At 43.2% G+C, this 27,401-nt stretch overlaps 1 protein-coding gene across 1 annotated transcript in view; it reads right to left on the reverse strand.

Annotated features, from left to right (window-relative positions):
* Positions 1-1,865: 1,865 nt before the first annotated feature.
* LOC135378718 (uncharacterized) overlaps positions 1,866-27,401 on the reverse strand; it is a 62,370-nt gene continuing 36,834 nt past the window's right edge. The window contains exons 2-6 of the transcript XR_010418554.1: positions 11,528-11,690; positions 6,253-6,463; positions 3,690-3,765; positions 2,529-2,585; positions 1,866-2,041 (exon numbers count right to left, since the gene is read on the reverse strand). The gene's annotated coding sequence lies outside the window, so the exon portion shown is untranslated. The remainder of the gene's footprint in view (positions 2,042-2,528; positions 2,586-3,689; positions 3,766-6,252; positions 6,464-11,527; positions 11,691-27,401) is intronic.

Genomic DNA, 27,401 nt, shown 5'->3' on the forward strand with positions numbered 1-27,401 from the left:
CATTCCATGCACCACACCTTTTCTGTCATTATACACAGTTGGCTTTGCGAAAACATTCCGTCCACAATATGTTTTAGTGTGAGAAGTCCGTGCCAAAGAAAAATTAGCAGGTGAATATGAACAAAACGGCGATAAAACCTGAGACACGGAGCAGAAAAATAACGACACGACACCTTCTCAAACTCAGTAACAAGGTTATTGGGAGTGTAGGTTGTGTGATTAAATGGGTTGCTGAGTTTGAGAACACGTCGTGTTGTTATTTTTCTGTTCGGCCTCTCAGGTTTTATCGTCGTTTAAAAATGTACTAGCTCGCCTGCACCCTTGCACTTCTACCATTGAATATAAACAGGCGTGGGCGAACGAAACATAACACTTGGAGTTTGCACGGTGTCGAAAAAGTCAGACATGGAAAACTAAGATGGCACAACCCGGAAAAATCGGGGATCGGAAAAATTCTCACCGGCCATTTGCTCACCAATCCAGAGGTGAAACCGGATATTTACTCACCCGTTCTATTTTGACTATGAGTCCACCCTGACAGTTTCATGATTTATTTTCATTTGCTCCACTGTGAGAAACAGTGAATGACGATAGGCCTCGTATATTTAAATCACAATTTTAGTTTTCGAACATTTTAGAAACGAGCGCATCATCCGACAGCTGCTAATAACCAGCTTCGGTCTTCTCTCGATGGAGGTAATGATTTCCACAACGCAAGATATTACAACTTTCCACGCTGTCGGTCGTTTTGACCATTTCTATTCGTGGCCACAGCTCGCTTTTCTTTGTTGTTTGGAGGTATTGAATCGAAAGTTCTAAGTCCCCATTTGTGTGGTAGTGGTTTTAAAGAAACGAGGAAATAAGGGAGTTCAAATACCCTTCCAGTGCTCGTTATATGTACAGGAGGAAGAACAAGCGCCTCACATACGCAAAGCAGTACCGCTCCTTCAGATATGAAGTACAAATAGGCTTTTCTGAGACTCACGTCCCCACGAAATTTCAATTTCTTGCACGACTACGCTATGAAGTCACCCGACATAATATATGGATAACCTTCCTTCGATATGGATAACCTTCGATGAAGCATACTATATATAAAAAAGAAACAGAAAACTAATTTCGCTGCCCCAAATTTTCACAAAACAACCGCAAGGCTTATATGGGCGCTGCACTACATTTCGCGAAATAAGGGTTATAATCTGTGGCTGGATTAGTTTTGTTGAGTGTTATAGATTGTGTCTTCGTCAGCGCATAAGGAAGCAAGTGGTTGCCAAGTACGTCAGCTACTTCAATCTCCACACGCCTCTGCTGTCCATCATCGGAAAATGCTCGATGAGCTCATATCCCAGCAGCACAAAATCTTGGCCGAAAATTCGTTCAATGTTGGACCAATGTTGGGCGAAGATTGGCAATTCCGGCCCACGATTGGACCAATATTGAGCCAATATCTTGTGCTGCCAGGGTGAATGCTATTGCATTCCATCTGCAATCTGCACAGCGATTTCTGGCGCATCTTCTTCCCCTGGATGTGAAGACCCGATGCCCAGGAGCGTGACGACTTTGGAATAATGCCCAGGTTAAGCAGCTGGTGGCAGCAAGGAAGGTGTGCAGTAATAAATTACTGGGCAGGTAACTGGCTGTCCCCTCGTCTTCCCTGACGCACTACAAGAAGTCGGCCCAGGACGCACATTTCTCCAGGGCGTCTGTCGTGATGTTGCCCACCTCTGCGAGGCCGACAACGGCGAGCCCTTTCGCCACCCACCACCACCATTACAAGAGATTGGTTTCCGCAAACTTGGTTGTGTGTTATGCGAGAGTGACATAGAGGGTACCATTATTCAGGGGTACATGCAATTCAAAGCAAGGGAAGCATTATAACGTCATTTATTTAGTCCCATCTTCTTCCTTAAATACGCGTACATATTTCAGTAGCACTTGCATCTCATTTTCAAGAATTCGTCGCAGTATCCGCCCTTGTATCCTCGAATGGACGCGCAGTGGCTGTGACACTCATACTGGTTGAATGGACAGCCAAAGCCACCTATAAGGGTACGAGGAATATGTAATCAAATGGCGACCAAACAACGGATTGTTTGCTAGGACATAGGACACCCTTCTCGGTGTATCGAGGATGTGCAGATATAAAGTAGACCTAACCTCTCGCACCAACGATGAAACGCGCTCTTTGTGGAGAAGTTTACGAACATGCACGAATTATAGAATACTCGCAGTATTAGCGTTTCAACATTTCTGTTTCTTGTTCAACTTTTAACCAGCGAAACCAACTTGTCCCTTGGAGCTTGAAGGTTAACGGGACCTCAACTTGGGTCTGACTGTGATTGATATTAGGCGGCTGAAAAACAACCCAATAAAGAGCCAAATAAATAATTGCAGTAAGAGTACGATGCAGTTCCCTGACATTTGATTAAACGTGTCTCTTTTCTTCGATCTCTCATCAGGTTTGGAAGTACGAAGCACCTTTATGCGTTATGAAACGGTGACAGATATTCATGATGCTGTATACTTACGACGAACTCTCAAGTGTGAAGCATCTTCACCTTCTTCGTGGGACTGGGCCAATGTAACTGTGGAGAGACACGTGAATTAAAGAGACGGCACGCTGAAGGCCACATAATGTCTTATTCAAAGTGCCACATATCTGTTTCTACCTCTGTAGATTAGAAAGCTAATTACAGCTGTATGCAAGAAGTGCTATGTAACGAAGGTATGCTCTGAGAGCCATTGCCAACTCCTTAACTGTTTACTCTGAATTACTGAACTGAATGTGGTTGGAGCTCGCGTTGACCCGTTCTCTTTCCCGGGCGCTTGGCGGCATCCAGTCCCCCCTCCATTTACGAGAAGAGGCTTTGAACATCTTCTGATATTATCAAGCAATGTTTCAACTTGATTGGCTGTGTTAATGCATACGCTTGGCATGACCGGCTAAGACCACCTGCTACCTAGCTAACTGATGCGCTAACGGACGTTGGTCCAATGAAGTTGATGACGATGTTGTTGATGATGATGAGTTCTGTTTAAGGGCGCATAAGCGACTATGTCCCTTGATGCGCTAAATAAATTGCTCAAGCAGTATAGATCATGGCCCAATATTGGAATTCCGGCCCAATATTGGTGCGAGGTTGTAACAATATTGGCCGGTATTGCCAATATTGCGCCAAAATGTTTTGCTGCTTGGGTGGTTTCTTGAGATAGAGACAATCAAAAACCAAGGGGATCCTGTGGGATATCGTAAACACGACGTCTTTTCCTGTGTTAGGTAGACGGTAAATTTCGACTACCACTTCGCATCTGGCCTTTATTTCTGCAAAAGGGAATATGAAGATGGACCAAAAGCGAGGAGACATGTTTCTTTAATAGTATGGAGTAAACACTGGCTTGCGTAAGAAGCCGTTTTAAACCCCCGTTTCATTTTCCTGTACTGATGATGACGCCCGAATAGGTGTCGAAACGTTCACGCATTTCTTTTTACAACTTGCTATGCAAGCCAGTGTTTACTTCATACTATTAAAGAAAAGGGAATATGAAGGGAAACTCCCAAAATGTGACCCTGCGTGTGAGCTTGCTCGAAACAAGGAAGAATTGTATGACACTTACGGTTGAGACAGTGCGTATTTGAAATATCGAAATATAACCTATAGCGCGCATTAAGTCTTACAAATAAGTCTTACCGGTGGCAATGGCCAACGCAAGGATGATAACCATGGCCTTCTGCATCTTGATTTGTGGCTGGAAGTAACGGGCTATCTAGTGTTTAGAAATAAATAACCCACAATCAGCAAGGCATCTCTATAAAGAACACTAAGTATAACCGCCGCTGGATGACGGCGACAGGCACAGGGCACTTGTATCGCATTGCATTGGTATTGCATTGTAAGAGAGGAATAGCTGTGAGGGATCCCAGACCAATCCAGGTCGAAGATGGAATGACGATAGACGATGAACCACTGCACTTTCAATAAAGATTTATTTTCGACGGCCTTTTTTTTCTGAAACATGAGTACAATAGTTTTGCTAAGCATGTGGAATATCAAGTTGCATCACTTCGTGTATGATCGGTACATCCCAAAAATATGTGAGCTTTCTATGAATAATAAATGGAAGCTCTATTTTTACACAATTGTCACACAACTTCTGCATCTGTGTGACTCCTTCGAATAGCAATTCCCCGTCGTCTCTACAAGTATTCAAACAGAGCTTCACACATGCACTAGCTGCGTCACGTGATCTCTAAGCGTGCTTTGTTTGAAAAAAAAAAACTAAAATTTTGAACACTTGAAAAGACGACGGGGAATTGCTATTTTAAGAAGCCAGACAGATGTAGCAGTTGGGTGACATTTGTGGAAGTAGAGCTTCCATCTATTATTCAAAGAATGTTCACAAATCTTTCGTGGCTACCGGTCACACAAGTAGTGATGCAACTTCATATTCCACATGCTTATCAAAACTATTGTACTCGTATTTAAGGAAAGGCCGTCGAAAATGCAGTTCCTCATCGTATATCGTCATTCTGTCTTCATCCTGGTTTCGTCTGGGTTCCCTCACTGACATTTTACATTCGGAATGTCCTAGCAACAAGCCCAGGTCCTTTCTCTCTCTTCGGTTTTGCATTGCACGTGATTCCGTAAGTCGTAACCCAGACGGGGGGAACACCGCAGAGCAATATTATTCTGTGGTTTTCCTTCCAGAATCAAGGAAGGGTTCAGAGAAGAGAGCTCAGTATAGAAGCCATCAATGAAACCAATATGCACAACACAAGCTATGCAGACACCGTATAGCGTCCTGGCTTCGTTTTAATTAGCCTTACCATTACCATACCCAGTACCATACCCCATTGCACGAGAACATTATGTGAAAAAGATGAAGGAAGCATGAAAACACAAGAACTTGAATTAATAGTGTATGTAACCTATATTGCGGTTATAATAATCAGTTCATGCCTCGCATATGAATTTGAACAGAAAGAATCCCGTGAAACCATGGAACGAAAATTCACTTCCGATAAAATAGCTGGTTTAATAAAATGGCTGGTCGCAGCTTTGTTGTGTATTTTCGTCTAATTCGTTAAACCATGTTCGGGCTTGTTTCATAAGGGAAAGTTCACTTCGCTCGCCATGTCAGGAGATATTCAAGTGAGGCAACTCAATATCCATCTCGCGTAGGACGCACATTTTTGGAAAATATATTTCATTTACAACGACATCCTTGTCGTATAAATCACTAGGGTCACGATGCGCAACTTTTGGACAATCCACAACGCGCAGTTCCATCACGTTCCCGTGATTCGTCGCGAGCTCCACTGTGATAACCAATCGCGGAGTTTATTTGGAACCGCAGCCTACCAAAACGTTTTTCCCGTAGCGCCTCGTGACATTTCGAGTGCGCCAGATAAAAAAGAAAGAAAACGAGCGGACACCGAACGCTACCTTCGCTTTAGGGTCCGGGCCCGGGGGCATCTACACACATAAAGTGTATTTTATTCCCATCATAATAAATACTTCGATAAATAGTTAACTACTCAATATAATGGCTATGATTTGAAATTTCTTCTGTTCAGCGATGTGGCACGCATGCAAGAAGAGATGATGAGTAAATGGAAAATTTCAGTGATGCAGCGTTCGTTAAAAACTTTTATTTCTTGGATGGCGTTGAGGAGCGCATCAAAAAGATTCGTTGCGTTGCCCTTGTCTGACTGTGACAGCCAGGTCGACATATGTAACTGGGAAAATGTTGGTGTACCTTCCAAAGGGCTGATAAGGCAATCTCGTAAACCTCAAACTGGTATACCTCGTTGGCAATATCATCTGTAAACCAACTTAATAACAGACGATGGATGCGTTGGTGAGAATTTTGTGCCTTTAGGTCGCTGACTATGGCACATCTTCAAACATTCGTTGAATGTGTACAGGGAACAGATTGTAAAACAATGTCAAGTACAGAAAGGTAGTTCCAAAAGTTAGGTTAGGAGCATCTGCATCGGAAGGAATTTTAGTCTCTGACTTATTTTTTGATGGGGTTTGTTTTGTTACCGCGCGAGAAAAGACGTCCGACTGGGAAGCTAAAATAGCCTAAAATGATGATTTTACTACTAAATGTTTTTTTGTTAGTAATTTCCAGAATAACAGCATTTATAACGGCCGGTGAACATTTCCGTCTTTGACACAGGCAACAGCTCACAGGCGGCAACGTGCACGAGTATGGAATGCACGAAACAGGACAGAAAGATGTACTCACCAATGAGTTGTGTGCAGAGGAAGTGATAGAAGCTCAACTGTTCGGAGATCCTTTTTATAATACGCTCGATTAGGGATATTCCTGGAAAAGCCTGCTTCCGAAGATAAGAGCTGGGCTGTGATGTATTTCGTTCCAGAAAAAACCCGCACGCGATAGGAGCCGAATTCGCAGAACACTTGAGGTGAGGTGGCTCACCCCTATTGTTATAAACCTGCATAGATCTTATTGGTATCAGTTTCACAAAAGCAGGGGGTGTAAAATGGGAATCAATGTGGCATGGACAATTTCCCAGTAAACCATAAATGTCCTTTAGACGTCCAGAGTATGCACAGGCCTGAATATTCGGTATGTCTAGTAGATATTCAGATATATCCAAACTGCGTTGAAAGGACGTATTATAGATCATCGAATGCTTGACCAAATCATGTTGCTGGTATGTTGTATGGATGTCCAGGATGGATTTTGTACCATCTAAAGGATGTACCTCTGAACCAAAGGAATCTCCATCGGATATCCGATGTACCTTTTCGTGTGTCATGCACTTCTGGTGATTTTTTGCTTATAAGCAGCGCCAAACAGTGGGAATGAGATCTAAACGGCATGTATTTTATTTAATGCACCGCGGAACAGAGAACAGCGGCATAACACATAAATGTGAAAATCTAAGAAGAGAGAACACGGGTGGGTTGCTCATCGGCATATGCTATGGTGTAGGTAGAAAAACTGGCAGGCGAACGATGAAAGAGCTAATGACCAACCCTATGAGTCAGTCCTTGCCTGATGCTTCAAGGAGGAACTGAGAGATAGCTGAAACAAATTTTTGATGGCTTCATTCGGTTCTAATTAAGATTATATCGAGGTGGATTTACACAAAGGCTGGGCGAAACCAAGCATCTTGGCACATCATTGAAATGCGTAGTATATGACATTGTACCTTTTATTAATGAATGCACCTGGCTAAGTATATTTAATGCAGAGATAGTATATTTATTGTTGCAGATGTAGAAATGTTGGCAATTTAGCATGCCCCTAGAAGGCATTACCAGTCTATCTAAAGATGACAACACTGTTAGAACACTCTGTCATAAACTCGCAGTTGTACAATTCGAATATGGTTTGAACTGCATAGAAATTGAACATATTAGTAAGTACATATCTGGTACCATTCGTTATATCAGATACTTGCAAATGTGTAGTACATGACTTTGTACTTGCTTAATACATTCAGCAAATTAAAATATTAAAATATTTGGCACGGAACACTGTCACGCAGGTACACCTTCGTATTGCACTCCACTTTTTCATTTGAGCACCGAATTTCCCTCGTGGTGGATGCAAGCGTGTATGCTTAGTGACTTGACTACGCTTATGCAAAGCCAATGAATACACTACGAGACGTAAAGATATTCAATATGCCCAGCTTTAGGTTTATGACTTTACCATATGGTTTGAAGCATCCGCGTTTTTATTCCCGTGAGGCTCTAAATACTTCAGCCGACGGTTATTTGCCGTTGAAGGAGACAAAATAGCAAGAGTGCGAAACCGAAACCACTGGGAAGTAATATGGAGGATATCGTACGGATACATCACGCAAAAGAAAGCGAGATAGATATGTAAAGGGCCAGAAGAATCTATGAAACTACGAATCCGTTTACATAAGTGCCCATGGCCAAGAATTACAGTTATGTTTTCAGTTTGAAGACTCCAAATTTTGTCACATATATTAGACGTTGATCGCACTTTAGAATGGATGTACATTAGATATCTACAAATTTAATATACTGCACGTTCTATGGACCTCTACCTGTTCTAACGTACTCAGTGTACGTATGATGGATATCGAATGGACATTACATTTGGACATGGATATTTTGATTTTTCTGGTACGTCGAAAATATGTTTGTGGTTTACTGGGTTCATTTGCCCCGAAAGGTAGATTCACAAACCACTAAACCTGATGCAGGCAAAGTTCACACACCGGAATAGTCAATGCGAATCCGCATCAGAGAAAAAAATACGAGGCTCTTCCAAAGTACATATGCTAAACACAGACTATTTTGGGGTTAGAAAAGGATCAGTGAAAAAAAAAAAAAAAAAGGAAAGAAGAAAGCAGACAGACTTTTCGAATAATATGACTTTTGAAATATTCTCAAATATCAGCTTATTTTTGCTTTCCACGCAAGACCGCGTTGCTCAGGCACGACATAACAGTGGTTATTTTATATGTAACACAAGGGGCCAGTAAATGCTATCGTGGTGGAGTCCACACATGGAGCCACAGCGCACTATGGCCAGAGCCGGCGAGAGAAATTGCGCGCCCCCGGGATGTATCCGGATGTGTCCTGTCAGGGCCCTCTCCTGACGTCTCCTGGTGCTAGTAAACGTCGTGCCCCTGAAGGGGCCCGGGCTCCGGGGCTCTATCCTCTGCTGCGCCCTCTCGCCGACCCTGCATGTGGCTCCACCCCAGCTCACACCGACACCACCGGTTTCATGTGAGAGCCGCAACAGTAACCGTATAACGAACTAGCGTGGAGAACGCAGTCCATGGTTCATATCATCAAGTCTTGCTAAAATCTAGTCAAGAAATATTTTTCTCTCCCGCTTTCCTGGCCTGCGTTGTCGGCCATGTGTTTTGACACCTGCAAGGGGTACTTGAAGTCTGTGTGTGCACCTTTAGGATGTCTATTTTTCATTTATTTCTTTCCGAGAAGTTGGGGCGCTACACATATATGGCATGCTGATGCTGTATGTCGCGAGCGCTCACCGCGTGTTTTTACAAGCATCACATCCTGTTGTCGCTTTGTCTGTGGCGCTCACCAAACGCATTGTTTGTGTCCTGTTGACTTGGTTGCGGTACTGTTTCCAGGAAGATTTCTGCTAAAATCTGCATATATCTTCTTTCAAGATACTTCTATTTAGTTTAAATGTCAGGTTAGATTTGCTCGCCAACGTATATTACTGGTGTAACGCGCGCCACCTAAAATTAGCGGAAATTAGAAAGAGTTCAATGTAGAAATAGGGTTGTCAATAGGGGTATGCCGAATCCCGAAATCCCGGGACCTCGGCCAATTTTTGACGTACCGAAGTACCCGGATTCCTTCCGCAAAATCTGTGAGAGCCGATATGACAGAAAAATCCAACACCTGTAGGCCATCAGGCACAGACTCACTCCTTCGTAAGGAAATGGCACTTTTTATGGCTGGAGCTGGCAGAGGACCGATGCCTACACATGCGTACAGGTATCTGCTGACTGTCGTTTCTTCCGGCACAGAAGCTGATCAGACCTTCAGTTCAGCAGCCAGTATTTACACAAACGTTCGCTCCGAATTGGGGGACACCACCCTCGAAGCTCTGTGCTTTCTTAGGTCGTGTGTTAATCGTTGTACAGTGGGATAAGCACGCAGCGACGGTGTTGTAAATTGTTTAATGTTTTGTTTCTTTCCATTCGTCTTTATTGTTTATTTTTATTTTTTTATTTTTGTTGCTGTTCGTCATTCAAGTGGAATGTGATACTGTTTGAGGAAATTATAAAGTAATGTTTCCTGTTACTTCAAGCGTAGTGGGACTCGCCTTCTTTTCAATTGCAAAAGTGAAGTGCAGATTAATAAAAAAGGAGTGGCATTATCGTAGAAAAAAAAAGGAAGAGAAAAAAAAGGAACCATTTCGCCGTCACTACCTTACATGCTTAAATGCTTTCCTTCAGGAAAAGGTAGAATTGACAAACCGCACATCAACTGCGCACAACACTGCGATATAGTAAATTGAGGTAAATGGACTTGGGAGTAGACTTCTGCACGGCCCGCGGGACCTGCGTGCACAAACGGGTGACCCGCGGCGGCGGGTCTACGTTTTCGGTGTCGTGCGAGCAGCGGATCGGCTGAGGTCGTCGCATCTTAAGAAACACTATTAGAAAGCACACCGAGTTGCTCAATCTCTTACGCGTCTGTACTGCAGTCGCTCGAAATATGACGTAGAACGCCGCTAACAAAGGTGGAACAAACGGTCACACTGTTAAGGTGCAACAGCGCCTGTGCGTTCTTTGTTCGTGTCGCGTTTCGTATGATCATGCCTCAAGTCACAAGCCAACACGCATTTGCACCTTTTTGCCCCCTGCGCTGATGTCGTATACAATAAACTATGCACACAGACACATCTAATCATAAGGCGTTGACCAGGGAGTACTCTCAGTTTACTCGTGAACGTTCATCGCGTTGCGGGTATAGCGGGTCGGCTGCGGCTGAGCTTCTGAAAAAGAGAACAAAAAAAAAGAACATGGGGCCTGCGGGCGGATGCTGGTCTCACTGGGCGGATGCTGGTCTATACTCCTTTGAAGTTTACAGCTGACGCCTCCTGCAAATCGGACGTTTAGCGAAACCTATTCCAGGAAAAAAAAAAAAACCGTTGCCACTTGCCACAAATTCTTCACCGAGATAATTATTAACAATGGGAATAAATCACCTCTCGCTATTGAGGATAAGGCCCATGCATTCACTCCATGTGGGTATTTCCCGTTATCTACCTTGAGTGAAGCACATCGCCCGCTTATCTTTCGAAGGAAGTGACATTTCCGGTCATGGCGCGCTTAAGTTGTTCCACGCTGGCATATCAATGCATACGCGTGTAACCGAAGATAAATTTCTGAATACCCTGCTGCTTTGTAGACATAGAGTGTAGTAGTAGATATCGGTCTATGCCATTTGTGCAACATCCCATCTTGGTGGTGCTTCACAGTTTGTAAATCCTTTCCAGCGGATCTCTGCGATATTCCGTTGACCAGGAAAATGAGCTTGGAGCAGCGCCTTCCTTCTATAGATATCCATCCCCGTTGCAAGGAAGAACATTATAGTCACAGAAACATTGGCAATATTGGCGCAAAATGGGCTTGCCAATATAGGCAGCCCATATTGGTCTAATATGGAGCCTGGTTGCACTCCCCATATTGGTCCAATATTGGCAGTTTTGGCTATCTTGGCTATTGCAATCTTGGCAAATATGACTACTGCTAATGTGGCAATGAGCTTTTGTCATCACATACTGTATGTTTAATATCCCCAGCTTGATGAAATTCTACACGCAGGGTATACCATTTAAATATTGGTTATAAAGTGCCTGAAAGTTTTTTTTTAAATGCAGTTATAGTCTGAATATTCGTATATGGTTATGAATGAACATGAACTGTACCGGACTAAGTTACTTATAAACACAAGCTGTTCACATTCTAAGTCCACTTTTTCGTAAATAGGAACGAAATGAGGGAAATTATGGTAAGACGCACCTCCACCTAGTATCTTGGGTATTTAAAGCCTGTAGTAGTTTCTGTGGGAAAGACTTGGCGTATTCTATTGGTAGCACAGGCCGGTATAACCACTTTCTTGTTTTTTCCAAGTTTGTGCCGCAGCCATCTCACAAACTATTGGTATGCAGTGTATCTGTATTTCCTGTATGAGACAACGCAAGCTTTAAACAAACCTAACGCTAGTAGGACGCCGAGTATTATTTCAGCTGCACTCTTTCTGAATCAGTGACGAACAATGACGAAAAGTTGAGAATAACAATCTTGTGTTGAAACCCACCAGCATAAATGTGCATGAGACACGCTTCTTACATGTCAATATGAGCGCTCATAGGTTCGTGCAGCCCTCTAAATATGCTACTTTCAGGACAGCTCCTTGCAGCATAAGCATAAGCACTCGACCTCTTTTGACATTATTATGCATGAACCACACTGGTACCTTAAAAAGACAGAGCCGTCAAACACGAATTTTACACAAACTGTTTATGTGTTTCATCATGATAAATGCTGAAAGCTCATCTAACAGTCTGCTGTTTGTTGTTTACGTTGTCTACTTCTTACGTGGCCGATGCGTATGGAACTTCTTCATGCTTAAGTCGACTCCTGACTCAACATTTCAAGAGCAAGGCTTCCGAACTCTGCTTCACGTAGCAACACTTCCCTCTCAGTTGCTGAAAAGTGCCTGAAAATCGGCCTTGTTGACTTCGCTGTGCTTCCACCTTCGACGTCCATGTTGAAAAAAGCACCCAGCAATACAGAAGTTGCGGAAACCACCCGAACTTCCGGTGTGGACTTTCCTCCAATAAACGTCGGGTGGCGGTTTAAGTCATACACTAAGGAAGACCTATGCATAATAGCTCGACTTTTGCGCTGATCGGACGAGTTAGGGTTGAAAGCGAAACCGCTTTTCGGCTCCTTGTTTAGAATAGTTCGCGGCTCCGCAGAGACGAGACGTTTCAATTGTAACTTGGAGGCACCATATATAGGTCCGTTATCCTTGCAAACAAAAACATTTACCAGGTTCTCCTCAGAGACCCTGTAACACACGAATATTCCTTGCGGGACGAAGACCCTCCCGAATGCAGTCAATGTGGGGAACAACTCTCAATCCTTCATATCCTCATTTATGCCCACCATCTTCTTCAACGTCATTTTGTATTATTCCATAGAAACTTCTTACCACTGCACCCGGCGCCTTTGCTGGATGAATTAAATTTTGTACTCTTTATTATTGAAAGGTCTACATGTTTTTTCGAGATGCCGGGTTTTTAAAGGATCTGTGATTTTAATGGTTTTAGGGGTCCGACACTAAGACAACTTTGGGAGACGCCGGCCTAATGGAACTGCGCACACTGGGCAACTATGGCTGCTACCCGACCGGTATTTGTAATGTAATGTAATGCGAATTTATTTCCACAAAGAAAAATTGTGGTGGAAGCTGTGAAAAAAAGTCACTGTAGTGACTTGAGGGACTCCCAGCTCCCAGCGACATATAATTGGCAATGATGATACCCTGCAGCATTCGAAGGAAACGCGCATCACTGCATAACATATAAGCCGGTCAAAAAAAAGACAAATGTAAGTCAGCATAAAACATCAACATAGCTACAGAAACCAAAATAAAGTTAGTTCTACAGCACACAAAAGTACACATCAAAAAACAAAAAAAAAAACGTATTGTTGACACCTTTACCCCTCCTATTGATCATTGATAACTACTGGACAAAAGAATTAACTACAGAAATCACGAATGCATGTACGGGACACATTTAAAAGCTTGAAAGGGCATTCATTTAATAACTGCGGCAATGATGACTGACCCGCTGTTCCCCGTAATTCGTCCCACAACGGGGAATGTTCCACAGCTGATGAGCGCGGGAAGCATAGTGACGTGAAAGCTCTGTGAGATCGAACATTGACAAGACACCAATCAGGGATTTCTTTACAGCCAATTTATAATAACAGAGAAGTCTGTACTTATATCTCTATAAGTACAGACTTCTCTGTTATTATGTGTATGGGAACCAAACCGTTCCTTTCGAAACGACCAGTTGTTGTGTGGCAATAAGAGAGGCGGTCCAGAATTCGTATGAATATTTTTTGCAGACAAAATAACCTATCCAGATGCGTACTTGTTGTGGTACCCCATACCAAAAAGCAATAATTGAAGTGTGCATATATGAGTGCATAGTAAAGCATCATGACAGTTGCCCTTGACATATAACTGCGATATTTGAATAAAAAGCAAAAAGCACGAGCTGCATTGGTGTGTACATGACCCATGTGCAACGACCAATAATGGTTCGAGGTAAAGGTCACTCCAAGAATTCTAACACTATCAACAATGCTGATGACTGAGTTACTGAGCAATAGATTAATTGTGGATGTCACAGGTTTATTTTTAGCAGAGAAGAAAATGGCTTTGGTCTTATTGGCATTAATTCTGAAGCGATTTACATCGGCCCATGACTTGATTTTTTGAAGTACATGGTTAGCGACTGCAATTAGTGTGTCAGGGTGGGAGCCGGAGAAAAGAAGACTGGTGTCATCAGCACACAGTAAATCGGTTTACACCCTTAATCGCTCAAAATAAGTGTTTTTTTGACAGAAACACCACTTTTTATACTACAGGGTGTAGTAAATGGTGTCAGAACAGTGTTAATAAAGGCGTAATGGCAAAATACACCACACGCTGTGCGACGTCGACATTTAATGGTGTAAATTTGCATGTCAAAAAGGGTGTTCACGTATTATACACCTGTTTTACACCATATTCTATCTCATTACATGGTGTTAAAAATGGTATGTCAGTTGAACATACTTCTATCTATAATTGAGGTTATAAACACATAAAGGTATGAGCTGGAATAGGCTTGAATGATAATACACGCTGTAATGCAACTCGGAGAGAATTTTTTAATTAATGAATGGAATAATGTTTATTTAAAGCATTCAATAACAAAATAAATAATGTGTGACTGCACACTGTTCTGAGCCAAATCAACGTGGATTACCTATTATACTATAGTTAAAATTGAGGCGTGATCAGCTTCAAGGGACACTAGAAAATGTGTATGCAGACCGCACAAAACCTTCAACAAGGAAGCTTGCAACAAAGTGCTTAAACCTGGATTGAGATGTAAACTTTTATATATCAGTAATGTTTTGTAATTATGTGCTACTGATACTATCATGCATTGTTCATAATGTAATGAATGCAAAAAAATCACGAAGGACCGATTAATGGGTAGAGTTCTTGCGTTAAAACCATGCAACTTTTCAATGGTCTCCCCAAGTGTGGTGTCATTGCAGACCAACTTCTTCATGGCTCACTGGAACTAACTGTAGGAAATAATAAGCAAACGAAAATGTGCGACAAACAATAGAGGATGGAAACACCACTCCGTTGTGGCGGCACATAGGCCAATGTGCCCAAGACGAAAGCTGGCGTTGCCCTAAAACTTTGGGAGATGGCTCGTATTTCTACATTGCAGTTGCAAATATTGAGGATCTATTCATAATTGGGTCACTCATCATTCCCATGACCCGCTGAAATCAGAATGGCGTGTATTTGTACCAAATTGCTTAAAGTGAATTAGTACGACGTGGTAGTGATGCTGACATGTGGAGTTATTACAGCTAAAAAACGATTGTTATTGATTTACATTTTAATACAGGATCATGAAAGAGACAATGCAAGCATTACAAATACTTTTCGTATAGAACCTGTAATTACTTGAGTGAAAAGTGCTGAAGTAAAAACGAAACTGAGGCTGAGATAAAATATTCAGGTTCAGAGGAAGAGAAAAAGGGTGATAATGCACGTGGTTAAAACTTCTATGTATAACAAGCCACAGCGCATGGTTAGTAGTCTAATACGTATTCTGGAACATTACGTATTTCTCATGCTCAAGAATATACAACAAAGAGCCACACTCTGGATAAAGGATGAAATGTGCATGACGTTGAAAAATCTACTATCTACAGTAATGCATAGCGGGCATTGATTACGTACTGATCTCCCCTTCTTGTTAGAAACATTGGTTCTTCTTGATTTGTTGCAACGTCACTTACAATGAAACAGTTATCACTTCGTGCAATAACGTAAACGTGGTAGTGCTTGTTGAATTCCAGTGTTTCAAGCTCACGCACTTCAAAAATAATTTCCTTGTTAACTGAAAAAATGTTGCAGATTTCAATGAATGTGGGACTGCCCTCACTGATATTATGCAACAAACACATCCCTGATACATAACGCACACGCTCAATCTGTACTGAGTTCAAAATGAATATGCTGGGTGCCTCTATGTTCTTCGCTACCACGTAGGAGTTCACAGCATTTGGCAGGTGTTCAAGTAAAATAGGTCGACTTCCTGTCACATGGATTGATGCTTCGTTCACGGCTCCGGACAGGATCCATGCTTGAAGAAACTGGTGTCTCAAAGCCAATGTACCGGTTATATTCTTAAAGTTGTGCAATTTACGTGCCATATCTTTGAAGTATTGATGCTTTGATTCAAATCGCATGGCCCAAATATTCACCAGGGGACCATACTTATAAATAAAAGACGGATAATGGACCAAGTAGTGCATTTTAGGTGGGACAGACGCCTGCGGAAACAAGGCTTGAAAGTCAAAGCAGAAAAAGTGCACAAGTCGATGTAGGTAGGGCACGTACTGGAGTGGTAGCTTTCGGCTCATTAGCAGGTCAACAATTTCACGCAGAAGAAGATACAGTCCCCATGTGCTGTTTTCTGAGGGTACACAGTCACCAATGTAGAGCGAAAAGTGCCTGAAGAAGCAGAGTATCTGCGATGCGCTGCCCTTCATGCTGCTTTTGCCTTGAATAAATTCCCGGGCTATTTTCTCTGGCTTGTTTTTGATGTCGCACGGTTCATACTGGGGGGCTGTGATTCGTTCATTCAGCTGGTCGATTGAAAAAAAAGCTGAGGAAATCAAGTTCTGTATTATATGCTTCATCGAAAATGGGATTACGCCTTCCAGAATATCGTGCATCAAGTCCGGTGGAAAATGCTCAGTAGGTTGGAAACCACTAAAGTTCAAAGCACATGGCTCCCGAACACCATACAATGGAACAGTGGCGATGCCACTTTGTGACATGTTGAGATGGTGCGCGTGTCCATCAGGTGTACGAAGGATGAAGTCACTCTCAAGGTGCTTGTATCCTATTTCGTGACGCAGCGCCATACAAAATCGACATATCCTGCCACTGCTAAAGCTACACTTAAATCCGGCAATTCTGTGGCTTGATAAATTGTCCCCTGTCATTATGAAGAGAGTCCCCTTGATGTTTCTCCCGTTGATTGAGAGGCCGACTTCCTCCAGACGAGCGATGTCCCTCAGAAGTGGAGCAAAAACTTTTTTCAGGCCATAACCTGTGGCGTGCTTGTCATTCACTACGAGCACCAGATGCATATGTGATAGGCTAGATCGTAGCCTTGATGGTAGATTCAAGATTGAAAAGTAAACGCCCAACCATTTATGCTTCCCTCTTTTACTTCCAAGAGGATCACACACTTCGAACTCATCTGCATAGAGTTGGATGCAGATCCTTGCGTTGTCACCTTTGAAATATGAGTGTGCTTGAAAGGCTGTGCCATCAAACACTGTGGAAAGGTATCCTTCTTCTTTCTGTGGGTGACATAGGTTACTGTACAGACTAGGTACCTCTAGCATGTTCTTCAAAACATCACATATGGGAATGTAGTGAAATTTATTGCAGTTTCCACGTTCATCATTTCCGAGGACAACCGTAACAGGTTCCACAAATGGCAAGTATGACTTCCAGTACTGAGTTCGACCTTTGTTTGTTGTGAGGCTCTCCAGTTGCTCACTTACTAATGACAGGAGTCCTGCATGCTCTTGTACTGGGGCTGTTTTCCAGTCATCCACCAGGCCCTGGATGTAGCATATGACATCATTCGCTATTTCGTTACGGGTAGACTCAGGCAACCGTTTCTTTTCTTTCCACTTTAGTAGTAGCATTGCAAGTTGTCTCACGTGATCAGTCTCATTGGCAGGTGAACAAGGAGTAGGTGAGTCATCATCTTCTGAACTGTCTTGCGGATTATCGGTACCTGCAGCGTCTATGCGAGATGTAGACGGCATGTTTACTTCTGCATCCTCTGGGTTCTGAGTAGTCGCACTGTCGGCGGGTAAATTGCCAGATTCTTCCTCGAGTAGCTCCTGATGTTTGCGAGAAACGTGCTTCCGGTACGAAGGATAGTTAGTGAAAGAGCGCATACACCCACTCAAGCCGCATAGCCAGTTCCTCTCATGGCCGTGGGTCCTATGCAGATGTCGAAACAAACGCCTCAAAGAGAAGGCCCTCCAAGTGCATCTGGGGCAGCAGAATTACCGCACCCCTGGCATCTTAAAAAAAAGTGCAGTGTTCAACACAGCTGTCTGCCATGTAAACGTCTGTAACACATCTTATAAGAAATATAGACAACAAGGGGGCGAGTGCACAGCTGAGCTGGTATATGTTGAGTGCAGGGGTAAATCGAGGCAAGGGCCAGGAGGGAGAATGTGTCCTGTCCTGCCCATCGTTCCTTCCGTCGGGTTACCTCTGCACTCAACGACTGTGCAGGCTTACATAGTGCCCCATAGCAGTAGCATGCCAATAGCCTGATTGGTGAGGACGGTTTGCTGCGATGCCGATCATTGTTTAACGAGTTTACTATGTGGAGTCACAAATTTTGTACGTCACCTGATTCCGTTCATTCCATCCTATTTATTTCTTGCCCCACAAAATACAAGGCAATTCCGTAACACATGCAAGTGCTTTGTGTTTATGTAGAACATTTTCGAAGTGCTCACCTTTCGCGGGATGCTGTACGTTGTCTGTTACGAGCAAGCACCGTCTGTTGCAGGTCCCGCGTTCCTTTCGCGGGTAGCCCTTCAGTAGCTGCAGTGCAAGAAATGACATGAATACCATGATGGTAGCACGAACGCAATTCTGCAAGTAACCATGAAAAGCTACTCACCATAAAAGCCCATCCATCTATGCGCATGGCAAGTGTGCACAAGTCGTATTCGGGGGTACTACGTCGAGAGAATCATTATCTCCACCAGAAGACTTGCCAGCGCACAGTGAAACTACGGATCAAATGTACGTGGAATGCCGTACCTCAAAAACTGTTCTATGCTGTATAGTCGCTGTTCTCACGCACTTAGTTCGTGGTTTTCATACCGCGAAACGAAAGCATGCCTCTCTGTACTTCGGTACCACACACTCATTCCCGAGGCTATTGATTGCTGAAGGTATATGCCGGATGAAATTGTAGAATTGTACAGTCGCGCAAAAGCTTCGGTCATGCGGGATAGTAGAAACTGAGTAAATGTGTAAACAAAATATTTACACTCGCCGCTGGGGCGCCGTGAGCTGTGTTCGCCGAGGCCAAGCCGAGTGGCCGGCCGAGACCAGCCAAGACAATCTTCGTGGCGGTAGCAGCTGACAGGGTGTGCGTTTGGCGCGTTCCTTGTTTTTAGCGTGGTTGTCTGTGTCTTGTGCAGCGGACAAGTCACACACAAACATGCCGCTGACGTGTCTGGTTATCGTACCACATGCAAATGTAAGGCGCAAGTGTCACCTAGAAGAAGGAAACCTGACTGCTCTCAAGAACGCCATCGCTGCGTCTCCCGGTTTAGCAGGTAGCGTTGATGATGAAGACAAGATTGAGGTACGTGACTCTCTTTAGCTAATTGCGGGATTTGTGCTAAACTGAGGTTGACGTTGGTTTTCTTCAGATATTCGACAAGGATTTTAACGATTACGTGGATTTGGAGGACGGTGACGAAATAGACAATATGTCCACCATTCGCGTCTTGCGTTCCTGCTTGCCCGCCCTCACAAACCAAGAACATGTATGTACCTGGGTGTCGGTGAATACACCTGCACTAGTACACGTCGGGATGTGAGTTAGTAACTCGTTTTTGGTGGTGGTGAGGCCCTAGTGGAGCAATATTGCTGTTAGTCGAATAGTTTCGTTTTATGTTTTCAGACTGTTGTAACTGCTCACTGTGCGTTCAGCCCACTGTTCGTTGCTTTCATTTTGTTAAGCAGCAATTTACGGCAGCAATTGCTTAGATAGTGGTGAATATAGCTAGCTATGTTGGAGCGTAAAAATTACAACGTTGCTTACGTGTTTTCTGTGTGTTACGTCATGTTTATTTAAAGCCGAAGAAAGGTATGCCAAAGACCTACTGCAGTAACTGCTTGGCTATTGTTCTCTTAATCATATTACCACTACTGCTGTTGAAGTGACCTTAGCATTGGTTGTACTTTAGGGTCATATTCAAGACATGTCACTTCCTGGACCATCTGCACCACCCATGGACAGTGCTGGTTTCGGAATGGGTAGCACTGAGCATGGATCATTTAACATCATGATGTAAGCAGACATACAACTTTTTCAGCACATAAAAGCTAGATGTCTAAGTGAAGTACCAAGTTAAAAGTCCTGGAAGCCGTACTCAACGTAAAAGAATAAACAGAGCACGAAAACATCCGCTTCCATGCTTTAGAATAGGGCGGTCATGACAGTACACCTGCAGGCACCGCGGGAGGCACTACCGATGAGCATCCATGTGGGAATGTGGGACATCGTTTCGACTTCTGCACCGATAGCACCCCTAGCGGTACCTGAACACAACTCTCCTGCGTCCGCCATGTTCCCCTATTCTGATGCACGGATGCCAACGTTTTCGTTGCTCTGCTGTTTTTTTAGGCTAAGTATGGCATCCACAATTTTTCCGCGGGTTTCGCACGCATAAATGCGCCATCGTGCACCACCGGAAGTTCGTTAGTTGGGTAGACAACGAGCTAAGTGCCTAAATGTGGGCCACGTTTTTCTGCACACATGCTGTAGAATGGCGTACATGCAGACTACCTGGTGAATAAACTCCATGATATGCAAGCCTGAGCGATGGGCAAGACATGTAAGTAACATAACACGAAGGCTCAAAAAAGCCTTCGTATGGTGTTGTTTATGTGTCTTGCCCATCGCTTAGACTCGCCTATCATAGAGTTTGTAAAAGTCATATCTGCAACAAACTACGTCCAGTGAGATTGTCGCCCACAACATAATTTGCAAACTTGGAAATGCGTAAACATACCTAGATTGCTTTGGCCTCAGCTACTGAGTAGCATGATGCTTTTCACATTAATATTCCTACTATCTTTTTCAATATATTCCATTCTAGAACTCCAAGTAGAAAGTTTTACTCGAAAGTGGTGTCCCTGTTTCTCCAACAGTATCCCTTTCTCGCAGATATAATTGGATCAGGAGACGTAAGTATTTCAGCTCAAGAGCTAAATTTAATAAGCAAATGTTATAATGCTGCATGTCATATTTATGTTATTATATGTGTCGGCGGCATGTCCTTGTGTGGATGGCCCTTTCAGTGGTCTTGACTTTTGCATTTGCTGCCTGCACATTGTGTACGGTCATGCCTCGCTTATCCGGGCACTTTGGGAGTCTACTCTTCCTTCTCCGAACAGTGAATTTCTGGATAAGTAAATCCAACAAATTTCCAGGGAACCTGGAGTTTGGGACATTGCCTTATTGGTCCAGAAGAAAGAAAACAAGAAAAAGATCACCCCTGTTGTACTGTTCATAAAAAATACCTAGGTAGCTCAAAAAGGCAACTAGTTGCGTCACCTAGCTATAGGTTCACTGGAGTGCCACTTCTTTTTTTGACGGTCGATATAATAGATATAGTGGACTTCCCCAAGTCAATACCCAGGGCCTTTCCAGTCCACACCAAGAGACTGGAGAAGCTTTCGGACGGCATTCGGGGTTCACGTACAGATAACGAATCAATGGTAGCATGTTTGCTCCTGGTTATGTAGCCTGGATAATGAGTTTTCCAGGTACTGCGATTTAAGATAAGCGATACATGGCCATAACAGGTGTGGTTCAGTTTCTACGTAGGTTCATATCTTCTTAACTGCCTTCCAAGGCCTTGTCATTCTATTTAGACGTTTATTCCTGTTTCATACAATTTTAAGCCAGTATGTTTCAATGCAAAAATGTGGACTTTGTGTATGACATAATAGCTTAACTTCTAGGAGACCTGGATCACTTCCCTGGAAACCAAATTCAAAAACGAGCGTCGTAAAATGCCACACGACGAGAGGGTTATGGCCAACAAGCTCAAGTATTCTAGTAAGAAAAGAGATGCAAGCGTTGATGGCCCTGCAGAATTGAAAAGGCGAAAGCTTCACAGAGACAACGTTCCTGTACGTAGCATCTGCTCCTTTGCACATTGCAAGCTACGCAGCTGTGGGCTGCCTATGTGGCCGCAGTTTTCTGTATGGGGTTCTGACATTTTGGCAGTTGATAGAAAATAGTGTCCTGTTGTGGACGTGCAATGAGCCGCTGTTTTACAGCAAACTACTTCACTAGACCAGCGTTTCCCAAAGTGTGGTCCGCGGACCCCTGGGGGTCCGCGAGAGTGTCAGTGGGGGTCCGCGACCGCCTCTCACATTTCAGTGAGGATTTTCGTCCCCACAAACACGCGCTCGTACATGCTGCCCGATTTTCAAACACCCAGACCTTCCAAAATTGCTACAAGCATGCTTCAACGGCTAGCTTCTAATTTCTGATAGAAAAGTCCTGCAATGCACGTTTGTCCGCGTCATACACATACAAACAAGAAGAAGAAACCAGTCCGGAATCGTTTCTGAAGCTGTATCGAAAGCACGCAGCAGCTGACGAGGTTGCTGGTTATGCACTGGCTGTGACGGTGTGTGTGTGTGTGTGTGGGGGGGGGGGGTCCGTGAATTGGTTCTCATCGCTTCCAGGGGTCCGTCACCGCCAAAAGTTTGGGAAACACTGCACTAGACCCCTAGAGAGCTTCACGACGATGACACGTTTCTGTTGTTAAGGTTTGGGGCACATAGTACTTCGCCTGCCATTTACCATTGTGCACGTTTCGTTACATTAACTGTGCTGTTTCTGTGTGTCACATGCAGATTATAACAAATAGTCCAATCTTATTAGTGTCGTTACATTTTCATGACAGCTTTTTTTTTTGTTACTCTGGCTTATCTCTACAGACAGGAGTTCATCTCATGGAGGGGGAGGATCAGTCAAGTCTGCAAGCTCACGAGGACTGGCTCATTAAGGAGGACAAAAAGGAAGCCCCAGATGAAGCACTAATAGATTTGAGAATGGCATCAACAATGCACAACAGGACAGCAGCCCTCGTACGGTGGCCAGTAGCAAAGAGCAAGGAAAAATTTCCGTACTTCATGGACTCCGTCAGGGTAAGTGCAAATAAGCAAGTGGCATCCATAAGAACTACAGCTACATTTTCAATTTAGTTCTTCAATGAATGCAGTCGACGCTATGGAGAACACCCCTTGCAGGGGACACAAGTCGTGCTCAGACGCATCCGGGACCTTGCAATCCAGGGCGCACTGTACTGCAAGGCGGAACTACGTGAGGCTGTGCTTGCAACTGATGCTAGGGAAGACGTCGGCCCTAGACGGAAAAAACGTATGTGCACCTTATGTTTGATCACAATACGAAACGATAAAGTGTTGTTTCTGTATTTCATGTTCATCCTATCAAAGCAGCAAATTGTGCTTTTACACATTCTTTTTATGCGCTAAGGTACAAATTATGGCACATTATTGGTTTTATTAGTTTCCTTGAGGTTCCATTATCTACCACTGCTACATATTTACGCTTTTCCAGACATCATGGCCGTACACTCACTCCAGCTACTGTGTTCTGCTGTGAAAGAGCCCCAGGCTATAGGGAACATCTTCGTGAGAGATGTAAGTGTTACAAATATACTTTATAAATAGTCTACTATATAATAATAATAATAATAATAATAATAATAATAATAATAATAATAATAATAAATACTATATAAATAGTCATGCGAGTGTGAACCAGACAAAAAAGCACTACACTCTTAAAAATGAACTTCACCACATAGCACACTGCTGACCAACCATCATCCCGAATGACATCGTTTTCGCCCCTGATTGTTAATAACAGGAGGCGTACACCTTTTTGTGACACTTATACTGGAATGTTAATTGTCACAAAAAGGCGTACACCCCACGCTTTCCAGAAATCAAGGACGACAGAGGTATCAATCTTTCAGCTTTCAGCGTGCTATGTGGTGAAGCTTTGTTTTAAGAGTGTAGGATACAGCTTGATTTTCTTTGTGCCTTATTCACAATTTCTGCGTGTCATTCATCTGAAGTAGATTAATAAATGCAAATGCAGTGTTGAACATGTATGCCCTGCATTCTTATTCTGTATAATAGTTGTGCATCTTTAATAACGTGGTACTTCAGTTTTTTTTTTCTAATTAAGCTGTTTTTGATTAGGATGACTCTCTCCCGGTGACACCATGCATCATCTTCACAGGCACAAGCATTGAGGCCGCGGAGCACATGCACTTGTTCGTAGACAAAGTTTCTCTGTTCCGCGTGATCGACGTAGAGGAGGGGGTTGCAGCAATCCTTGCGGCCTACTGGCTTTTTCAGATCGTATATGGTGCGAAGCCATATAACACTCTGTGTACGCTTGAGAGATTGTGTCTGGGATTCTCGGAATCACATGCTCGATCTCCTGCCATCAAGTTTCTTAATAAATATAAGAGGTTCTTCGAGTAAGCACACGAAAATATGTACCATTTGTACCGCGTTAGTTGAAAAGTGTGCCAATAGTTCTTCCTAGTCACGGCATACTTTCAGTACAGTGCTCACTTTCTTTGTTTTATGTGCCATGAAACTGTGCTCTGAGTATTCATGAAACATTATACATGACTTGATGGCAGAGAGGCCAGTTCTTATAGTACAAAGCCAAAAATACTATGTCTCAAAGTGGGGACTGAACGTTTTTAAACCATGTAACGTATCCTTGTCTTGATGTTTGCTTTTAAGTGCCTTCTTTGTTTACTTTTCATGTCCATTTACGTAAATAGTGCTCCATTTTACTGTAGTAGGTCTCTGAGAGTTCACTTAGCAGGGCGCTGGTTTTTATACCATTCCTGCTCCTTCAGACAGTGTTCATAAGCAGGACAGCGTTTTTGTATTCAAACTACAGGAGAGTCAACATGTAGGGGGTGTTTTGCAGCTGTGATATGGTTAATTAATTAAGTTCACTACAGCACTTTTTAATTGTCATTTTTCTTGGAAAATTGGGAGAGCGGAATTGGAGGGAATGTCATCTCGAAGTCACCTCGTCTTTCTAAAATGTTGAAACACTCTTATGTGGCAAAATAGCAGTCTCTGAAATTTGCGGAAAGCACAGTGAAACCAGAGTGAACCTGCGCTGATAGAGTTCAGGGAGTACAATGAACTGCCAATGAATAATCACATGCCATGGCAGAACTCACGGTGCCACTCAGCAGCTGCAGGAGAGACCATAAGCTTAAGGATGGAGACAAGACCGGCTTACAGATGGCTTGCAGTCTGCTCACGTCCTGTAACCGTTTAAAGTGCCACGACAAGTTGTCATAGCATGTGAGTATCAGGCCGTGGTTCTTGTGCTTACTGTACTCAATGCACGCAGTTTCACCTTGATTTCACTGTGGTTTCTGCAGATTTGGAAGGCTGCTATTTCGTCGTATAAGCGTGTTTTGAAATTTTCGAAAGACAGGGTCACCGAGACAACACTGTCTCCAATTCCTCATGCACAGCACATTGGAGGTATGGCTAGCTTCTTGGGTGATGCATTTGTGCAGCTTTTGTGCATGCATTTGTGCCAACCAACTTTGTCAATAAAAGCATATGTATCCACTGTCTATACTTGCACTATATTGTATATGATACACAGGCAGGCAGTGTATGCGTGTGAAGCATGTTTTTGCACACAGCGTTTCTATTGCTGCTTGCCACAAAAGTGAAAATGCGAGCGCACAGCAGCTGCATGAGCCAGTATATAAGTGATCTTATTGGGGGTATTCTCTCCAGAACACCCTTTCCCCAAATGGTGTTTTCAATGGATGCCCCTAATAAAAGTGTCGTTCTTTAAAGCACCTATTGTAGGAGTGCTTCCTATAAAATATCCTTTAGTAAAGGGTGTATTAAAATACACCAGCCACTGTGGTGTGAAAAAAGGAGTCAGTTATAGGACAAGCAATTTACTGAAAAAAGGTGTAAACTGATTTACTGTGCATAAATGATAAAGTCAGCCTCCTTAGTTATAGAGACAATATAATTTATGTAAATCGAAAAAAGGAGTGGCCCCAGAAGACTTTCTTGCGGCACACCACTTTTAATTTTGCTAAGGGTGGAGGAATAGCCATTGACAACGACCTTCTGATGACGACAAGACAGATAGGAAGCGAACAACGAGAGTGTGATACCACGAACACCGTAGTCAGCGAGTTTTTGCAGAAGTACAGCGTGGGAAATCGAGTCAAAGGCCTTGTTAAAGTGAATTAACACGCCTAAGGTTAGTAGCTTGTTCTCAATGTTTTTCAGGATGATTTCTTTCTGCGTTAAGAGAGCGAGTTCAGTGGAGCTATTCTTCCGAAAGGCGAATTGGCGTTCAGAGAACAAGCTATATTTTTCAAAGTAAGCCGCGAGCCGCTTGTGTATTATATGTTCAAAACCCTTTGAAAAGACAGGTAATATTGATATTGGTCGGTAATTAGAACAGGAGGTCGCGTCACCACTTTTATGTACCATGAGGACCTTGGCGCACTGCATGCCATCAGGAAAGGATCCTGTTAGCAAACATAAATTAGATATGCACTAGACAAGGTGTGATAACGTCCATTATGGTTTTAAAGGGCCCAATTTGCATGTCGTAGACATCCAAGACTTTACTGTTCTTAAGCCGCATAAAACTATGGTAAACTTCAACCTCATCAGTTGGGGAGAGGAACAATGAGTTAGCCCTGACCTCAGTTAGATTCTCACAAGCCAAATGAATGTCGTGTGCACAGCTACCCTGATCAGATGAATGGACTAAGTATTCATTAAAAGCGTTTGCCATGTCCGTTCCTTGATAGCTAACACCGTCTACGATTATATGGTTTAGTTGTCGATGGGGTTTTCTGTAATTAACAAGCTTGTTTATGTTACGCCAGATAGCTGACGCATTCCCTTTACACGATAAGAAATTGTTCACGCAGTAGTTTTGTTTGGCTCTTTTTAGCATCACGTTGACACTATTACGCAATTCCTTGAAAGCCTATCAGGATTTCTATGCTTCAGAAATTTCCTAAATAACCTATCACGCTTTCGCATAGATTTTAGGATGTCCTGCGTTATCCATGGTTTCCTGGCTGACCTAGGCCTCACCTTGCATACAAAAGGGAAACATTCTCTGTAGATGTCATGTATCGTGTTAAAGAAAATATCATAGGCTGCATCTGCGTTTTGGCACTGCAAAACATGGTTCCAATCTGTGGTACGTACTCTTTCCCCAAACTTCCGCAGATTGGCTTTATTTATAACTTGTTGTTTGAAGGTCAAATTAGATCTACTTCCACGGGAATGACAGCTAAACAAATTTGACCGGCAGTACTCGTTTCATGGTTTCGGCATGGCTCGTTTGTGGGTGCCGGATGAAACGCAATATCGCAGCGTGCTCACAGAATATTACCGGAGGTGCTTCAGGCAGAAGTTTTGGCATATTGCCTGAGTATGATGAGCAAAAAAAAGAAAAAGAAAAAAGTAAAGAAAGAAATACACGAACAGACGGGAAGAGAGGGAAGTTCGTTCGTCCTATTCGTGTGTTCCCTGAACTCTCACTGGAATTTAAAGCGGGTTGAATTCAGGTGTTGTAGAGGTAATAGCACCTTCCCTCGTTTCCAAGTCTTCTTTTCTTTGTGACGAAGACAATTTAAAAAG

Source organism: Ornithodoros turicata, chromosome 1 (genome assembly GCF_037126465.1).
Source record: "Ornithodoros turicata isolate Travis chromosome 1, ASM3712646v1, whole genome shotgun sequence".
NCBI classification, from domain to species: Eukaryota; Metazoa; Arthropoda; class Arachnida; order Ixodida; family Argasidae; genus Ornithodoros; species Ornithodoros turicata.